We start from the raw sequence: 8914 nt of genomic DNA, 5'->3' as shown, positions 1-8914 counted from the left end.
GGGCGCACGGCTGCTGGCGATACAAGAGGTTAACTACAAACTCCACATCTAGCTACAAAGGGTTCACAGCCTATTACAGTTTCTCCACGAATTCTGACCAGCTTTATGCATCGAAACTCAAATAACTCGTTGGTAAGTTGTAACGAGCTGTTTTATATTTCTTAATGTAAGGGAGATTCGATCACTGTGTAGCACTTCGTACCACTTCGTTCGTGGGCAAAAGCTTCTTAGTAAAAATTTGAAAATTTATCGCCTTGTGATCGAGGTAAGACAACCAATAGGCACGATTCAAATTTCTTCCAAGTTTTCGTTGTCGTTAGCTTGAGGAGATGGTGATGTTGTCGTGCAAGTTTATTACAGTGCGCTATTTGTCCATAGAGAGAATTGATACTGGGTATTTTAACTTTTTCCAGTTACTTCTGCAAGTATTCAACGCTGTTCCTATAGTTAGTTCATTAAATAAAACTAAGGTAGAGCTATTTTCGACTCAAACGTTGGTTTGAACGCTACAATGTTTTACTAGGTAAGGCATTTGAACTGACTTACCCCACCAGTTACAGGGAAAACTACAGTTTAACGTGGATTCAGAACTACGAAGTAGCTCTCACATATACTGGGTGATCAAAAAGTCAGTATAAATCTGAAAACTGAATAAATCACGGAATAATGTAGATACAGAGGTACAAATTGACACACATGCTAGGAATGACATGGGGTTTTATTAGAAGCAAAAAAATTCAAAAATTCAAAAATGTCCGACAGATGGCGCTTCATCTGATTAGAATAGCAATAATTAGCATAACAAAGTAAGATAAAGCAAAGATGATGTTCTTTACAGGAAATGCTCAATATGTCCACTATCATTCCTCAACAATAGCTGTAGTCGAGGAATAATGTTTCGAACAGCACTGTAAAACATGTCCGGAGTTATGGTGAGGCATTGGCGTCGGATGTTGTTTTTCAGCATCCCTAGAGATGTCGGTCGATCACGATACACTTGCGAATTCAGGCAACCCCAAAGCCAATAATCGCACGGACTGAGGTCTGCGGACCTGGGAGGCCAAGCATGACGAAAGTGGCGGATGAGCACACGATCATCACCAAACGACGCACGCAAGAGATCTTTCACGCGTCTAGCAATATGGGGTGGAGCGCCATCCTGCATAAACATCGTACGTTCCAGCAGGTGTTTATCAGCCAGGCTGGGGATGAAGCAATTCTGTAACATATCGGCGTACCTCTCACCCGTCACGGTAGCAGTTTTACTGTCCAGCGCCATGTAATAAATTCTAATAAATTCTAATAAAACCCCATGTCATTTCAAGCATGTGTGTCAATTTTTATCTCTCTATCTACATTATTCCGTGGTTTATTACGCTTTCAAATTGAGACTGAATTTTTGATCACCCGGTACTTTACATTGTGAGAAGTAGAAGAGGCGATAAACTGCAGCAAAAAATCCTAAAACCTGTCGATGAAGTTTTGGATGTGAAATCTGATATTTACTCAGTTACTTATAGAGCCACACAGAACGAATCTCCCTAGTTACATATTGCGATTAGTGGAACCCCTGTGTGGTTCGCTGCAAACGGCGTTTTAAAATATTAGTTGCTAACTGTAACCGTCAGAGTATTCGCAACACAGTCCCAGAGCTCACATTTCTCAAATAAAGGAATCATCCTAACATAGAACTAAGAACTGTTAGTTGGATGAAACGGAAGTAGAGTGTAGCGAATATTTTCTTTAAGTAGAGGAACGTACATTACGAAAGAGAGATAGATTGCACAGGGGGAGATTTTCTAGCGACAAGCAGAAACTTTAGGTCTAGCGAGAACCAAAGTGAATCTGACGCAGAACTCATATGGAACAGAGTAACTGGGATCGTTGCAATTAAAGTAATGATCAGATGTTTCTGTCTATCACCAGATTCAGACATATCAGTATTAAAATCATAAAAAGATATCCTAAACTCAGTAGCACGGAAACACGGAGAGTGTACGGTAGTATGAATTGGTGGATGAAACGTGCCCAGTATCGACTAGGAAACCTACGCTACTTTGACGATGGTAACGACAAACACTCTGGCGAAGGAACACTGAATGCACTGTCTACCAATTCCCTCAATCAACTACTCTGACAACCGATAAACGAAAGAATTATTTATGTAAAGATATGTGTTTAGGGTACTGCTCTCCAGTTGTTAATGTCGGCGTTCCAAAAATGGAGCCAATTCTTCGTCTTCTTCTTCTTCTTCTTCTTCTTCTTCTTCTTCTTCTCCAAGTAGATCTTCATCGTTCTTCTAGCCCTACTATCAAGGAAAAACAGTAGCTGTCCCGCAGTTTGCACCCGAGTCTTCCCTGTGACAATGAGATGGCTGACTGCTCAGCTGTGGAGGCGGAAGACACGGTAGCCATCCTCCCTCCAAGTAAAAGCGAACCTATTCTTCTTACTTAAAAGAAGGAAATTCCTGATTCTCTCGCAGGAAATTGGCTGAGAGTGAAACATTGGTGGTGACTAGTCCGCGACAGCGTTTATGGCCTCTAGGCTGGGGATGCGCAGTAGACAGCTGCGCAGCTAGCCAATCAGCGCTCAGTGTGTTTCCGCGTTTCGCACGGTGTGAACTTCCGTCGTATCTGAGAGTTCTATCGTCTTTTTTTATGCGCGCAAAACTACGAATGACTGGTTTCTGTGGTATTCTGTGTGCTCAGTGAGTTTTCTCATAATAGCTTAAACACCGAGCAGCAGCCAACTGTTTCACAAACTAGTAAGGGACTTTATTTTTTAAGTGCACCCGCTCTTAAAACGTGAAGCAGGACCAGGCAAGCCGATCTATGACATTGCCAAGGTGCAGGAACATAAGGTTCTTGCTGTCTATGCATTTGACAAGTCGACAACGCAGCATTCCTTGTGAGCTGTCGCTGGCTGTAGTTAAAGATCCAAGTTCCGTGACCTTAGTCTTTACCGAGCAGAAATTTGCCATCCGCCTAAGCCTCACGGTCTATCTCAGAATTGCGACCTACCACTGCCTCGTGCCTCTAACCGTCTTTAGTTGATTTCCCATACTGGATAACAACACCACGCACGAGTGGCGTAACCAAGGCGTGGTGGTGGAGGAGCGTGTCTAAAGCGCCATTTGCGTGGGAGGCTGCTGTTTTGCGACTGGCGAAAAAAAGAGAAAGGGCAAAAGAAATGCGAAAGAAGGAGGGAGGATTTGGAGGGAGATAAAGAAGAAGAAGAAGGAGAAGGGAAGGAACTTGATCAGAGGTCACTAAAACGGGAAGAGGGCAGATGTGTTTGAAAGGAAATCCCGACTGTGTTGAGCAACAGTTCCCTGATAACTATCTCTTCCTGGTACAGAAATACTTGGTCCTTGTATTCAATGTTAAGTGTAAAGAACGTACACTACTGGCCATTAAAATTGCTACACCAAGAAGAAATGCAGATGATAAAAGGGTATTCATTGGACAATTATATTATACTAGAACTGACATGTGATTAGATTTTCACGCAATTTGGGTGCATAGATCCTGAGAAATCAGTACCCAGAACAACCACCTCTGGCCGTAATAGCGGCCTTGATACGCCTGGGCATTGAGTCAAACAGAGCTTGGATGGCGTGTACAAGTACAGCTGCCCATGCAGCTTCAACACGATACCACAGTTCATCAAGAGTAGTGACTGGCGTATTGTGACGAGCCAGTTGCTCGGCCACCATTGACCAGACGTCTTAAATTGGTGACAGATCTGGAGAATGTGCTGGCTAGGGCAGCAGTCGAACATTTCCGGAATCCAGAAAGGCCCGTACAGGACTTGCAACATGCGGTCGTGCATTATCCTGCTGAAATGTAGGGTTTCGCAGGGATCGAATGAAGGGTAGAGCCACAGGTCGTAAAACATCTGAAATGTAACGTCCACTGTTCAAAGTGCCGTCAATGCGAACAAGAGGTGACCGAGACGTGTAACCAATGGCACCCCATACCATCACGCTGGGTGATACGCCAGTATGGCGATGACGAATACACGCTTCCAATGTGCGTTCACCGCGATGTCGCCAAACACGGATGCGACCATCATGAGTCTGTAAACGGAACCTGGATTCATCCGAAAAAAATGACGTTTTGCCATCTTGCACCCAGGTTCGTCGTTGAGTACACCATCGCAGGCGCTCCTGTCTGTGATGCAGCGTCAAGGGTAACCGCAGCCATGATCTCCAAGCTGATAGTCCATGCTGCTGCAAACGTTGTCGAACTGTTCATGCAGATGGTTGTTGTCTTGCAAACGTCCCCATCTGTTGACTCAGGGATCGAGACGTGGTTGTACGATCTGTTACAGTCATGCGGATAAGATGCCTTTCATCTCGACTGCTAGTGATATGAGGCCGTTGGGATCCAGCACGGCATTCCGTATTACCCTCCTGAACGCACCGATTCCATATTCTGCTAACAGTCATTGGATCTCGACCAACGCGAGCAGTAATGTCGCGATACGATAAACCGCAATCGCGATAGGCTACAATCCGACCTTTATCAAAGTCGGAAACGTGATGGTACGCATTTCACTTCCTTACACGAGGCATCACAACAACGTTTCACCAGGCAACGCCGGTCAACTGCTGTTTGTGTATGAGAAATTTGGTGGAAACTTTCCTCATGTCAGCACGTTGTGGGTGTCGCCACCGGCGCCAGCCTTGTGTGAATGCTCTGAAAAGGTAATCATTTGCATATCAGAGCATCTTCTTCCTGTCAGTTAAATTTCGCGTCTGTAGCACGTCATCTTCGTAGTGTAGCAATTTTAATGGCCAGTAGTGTATTTTGGGACTGTTGTTTTGTCCGTCACGGTTTGCATTGATCGACACTGAAACAGCTGGAAAGTAATGGTATTATTGCTGCAAGCACTGGGACTTTCGACAGTGTGTTGTTCCATATTTTGAAACGTTTCGTGCGAAAAATAATTCTTGAAATGTGTATCTTTTACTTCATTGTGAAGCCGTATGTTGAGGACAGTAAACAGAGTATGAAAATTAGACCAAAAAAGGGGGATGATGGCGGGGTGGGGGGGGGGGGGGCAGCAAAATTTAAGTTCGGACCAGGCGCCAGTTATGTTAATGGCCCTATACACGCATCAACCAAACGACCGAGCGACCGACAAACTGGAAGTCATTAAGCATTTTGACTGAGCGACCGACTAAATTTCCTTGTTGGGATGTCAGGCGGATAGGACCACCCAACCCCAGACCCGCTCACCACTCCACCCAACTTGCCGTGTATAGAACTGTCATACCAACCGTCCGACGAAGGATCGTCTTTTGTCGCTGCACACGGGGTTAAATGCTGTTCTAAAATACAGAATAGGGTGCCAGGCTGACGAAACTTCAAGGATAGAGTTTCTGGAGGAAATGAAGCACTTTCTTCATCTTTATAATGAATCCGTAATGGTTTCGTGTGGCATGTAGAGAGAATAAAAGTCCGTCGACCTTTTGTATTTCCGTTTTTTGGTATTATTTCCCATACATGTCAGAAATGAAAGTGTTTAAAAAAATGTTTAGAAAATGTCCACCCTATATCGAAGCTCTCTCCTACGAAGAGCAAGACGTGAGATTTTTTATACAGTTCTAACAGTTGCCAGATGCTTTATTTCTTACGTATCTGTTGTACTCGTATTTATTAGATAATGTGCGCCACTACAGTGTGTAGTCTTTCTTGTTCGAATTTCAAAGGAATTTCTTAAACTTACCGGCCATATTTTATGCTACATGTATAAATAAATTAATAACGTCTACATGAACGTGTTTTGTTTTATTTATTTTACTTTAGCATGATGTATTTCCTCAGTCACCTATACATCATACTGCAGGTTTCGGGAATAATTTTAGTTAATAATTGTGGGGACACAACAAAACAGAATCTGAGGTCGCCTTAACTTCTGCCAGTGGCTAGAAATCTAAATGTAGTTAACACACTCTCCTCACAGCTTACAGCCTCTCCCACGATTGTGTTCTTTTCCGTTAAGAATGGTCTGGTGGTGTTCAACAGCTTAGAATGCATGAGTAATCCAGTCTTAGATAGTTGCGAAAATAATCGTCTCGCGGCTCCAGAGGCTGAATTTTATTTCTTCATTAGTCACTTCTTTGCCCACAGCTTTATCTCGGCATTTTTAAGCCTTGTTACCTCTAAAACACACAAGGTACCCCCCTTCCCCCCACATCCGTTTTTGTTTCTGTGTAAAGCCAAACGGGATCTCGTGGAATATAAACTCAGTGAACTTCAGATGAACAAATCACAATGCGGCGCTGTATTGACTGAGAGCAGGCGGTCGGGACGTGTGTAGGCTGCGTAGCACGTTAGTCCAATAGTTAACTTTACCAAACGTTAGTCCGTTACCAAAAAAGTTAACTTCGTTAAACATTAAAGCGTTACTTTACAAGAGATTTATCGGTAGTTTAAGTTCAGGATTAACTCATAATAGTAATGTTTATGTTGTAGGTGTACGCAAAGGAGCTACTGAATCAAACGTATTACTGCCGCTTAAATAAGAAAGTTTTGGTGGGGAAGTTCAGATGGGACTTCGAGGACATAAATGAATCATGTTCGTAACAAAATGTTTATTATGCATCGGTCTATTCTAGCTTAAGACACATCGCTGCAATGCCAAAGGCTCTCCAATGGTTCTCTGAAGTATTCTTTTGACCAGGTTACTGCTCCTGGCTCCGCTGTCGATGTCTGAATGGCCAAGTTTCATTTTTCCCTTTGGCTCTCCTCGACCGGACTCTGTCGTCAATGTTTCTTAAAACCGTACATACACCATCCCATGTTCTCTTCAGACATGTTGTTTCAAATTGTTAAGGATGAGGCTTGATTGTTGATTTTTTAGGCAAGCACAGTTTACAATCGAAAAGTATTTGTTCTCCCGATCTGGATACAAAATTAACACAATCGCTTAAGTGTGCCACGGATTTTCATCAGTTGTATAGCTAAAATCTAGTTACTTGATCTAGTTTAAAACAATCAACTAACAAAAATAGCACTTCATGAGAACTCCGTAAATAAACAACAATTAACACCACATTCGCACTCAATTATTTACACCAATAGCGCTCACCTCGGCGTAGTCACACACCTACATGACCCAAGCTCGTAGAACATGACTTCCGTGGGAGGCGCGGCGTAATTTTAGTCGCAAGTTGTGCCTCTTGAGCCATTAACGGACTCTAAGAAAATCAACCAAAGTTGAAGAATCCGCTAACGTTTTTAAAGTTAACTTAAAAGTTAATCCATTACTCGAAAAGTTAAGGCGCGTGTACACCTGTGCGACTTCCAGTGCCCTCTAGGCGCATGCGGCCATTTCACGTAGAGGCAAGGAAGCGCATGCCTCTGATGTAGGCGCACCGGCTACCGTACGCAGACGCAGGAGTGATGGAGGCATGCGCAACAGTCGTGCGCATGTCCGCAGTTCCTTCCGTTTATTTGTCTGCTTGTAACTGACAGATGAAAGATTCAATTTCTTGCACGTGTTGGTGTTAACACCATGGCTGATTGAGCTAATGAGAAACAAATCTATTTGTGGAAGATTATCGTTCCTTTCCATGTTTGCAGTTCGTCAACTCTGCCGACCATAAAGAAAAAATTAAGAGAAGTAGTTGTCAACGGCCCCTGACAGATAAGTATAACATGCAAACAACGAACGCCATTTGTACGCTAGACAGCGTAGCTCATTCGGTAGCGTTGGAGGATGGTTAATGGGTAATCAATGGATCATTGATTCAAACATTGCCAAGGACTTTTTTATTTCGTTTTTCTGTCACTTAATACGAATACATGTATCATTTAAATGTAAACTTCATCTCTTCTTGTTTCTGATTACATACTCCATGGAAAATTTCAGAGTTCAATGCAAAACAACTTCTTAATTACCGATATTTTATAAAATATTGCTGGTAAATTGATGACATTTTCGAAATAAACATTTTGATTAAAAATCTTTTATGTAATAGACTGAGAATTTATATTTGTGATGAGCATTTTTCGCAAAAGTACTGATTAGGTGTATGTTACTTACCAAATATTTGATGAATTTTATATAAAATGATGTTATTCGAAATGAATGAAAAAAATATCCCACTTAAAAAATTTGAAGTTTCTTCCACTGACTAAAAACTCTTTTTCGGTGTCTTGAACTGTTAACGAAATGCGATGGATGACCTGAATAATTCACTATAGCCTTACCGTTGAGTGCGTGGGTGGAAGTGTGATACACGAAATACATTTTCTCATGACTGGAGACGGATGTAGACTTTCTCTGAATTCTGAAGAAAAATTCAACGTATCAGCTACATTTGACACACAGCAACATGTGGCGAAAATGCACCAAACGCAAACTCATAGCGACCCCTATTTTTCACTGCAAACTATTCGAATTTCGTGTGCTGATACACGTAATCCTAGTTCTTCTTGATACTGCTACATACGGCTATAAGTAATAGAAGAATCAAAAGTTTGCACCCGGTAGTTTCCGTAATATTGTTTGAGAATGATTCGTGAATAGTCGATGTACGTGCGCCATCGTTTTGGCAGAGTAGCGCGGCGATGTGGACAAGGAATCTGGGTGGGTATGGGATCACTCATGCGCACAAGCTGAGAAAGATGCATGCGCATACACGCGTGCCTCTACTTGCGTGTTGGTGTTGGGCAGGCACAGCCACACGGCGATGAGCCGCAAGGTGCACAGGTGTAAACGAGCCTTTAACTTTGTTAATTAACGACCAACGGATTAACGGCTTGTGCCCAGGATGCCACTAAATTGGTCGTGTATAGGGTCCTTCAGCTATGCAAGTGCCACAGACGCTGGTCATGTATCGAACCCAGTGTTGTAGATGACTGCAAGCGACGAGGCTCGAACCCGCGGCCGTTGCGCCGCG

Source organism: Schistocerca cancellata, chromosome 1, assembly GCF_023864275.1.
Source record: "Schistocerca cancellata isolate TAMUIC-IGC-003103 chromosome 1, iqSchCanc2.1, whole genome shotgun sequence".
Lineage (NCBI taxonomy): Eukaryota > Metazoa > Arthropoda > Insecta > Orthoptera > Acrididae > Schistocerca > Schistocerca cancellata.
This window is presented reverse-complemented; position numbering follows the sequence as displayed.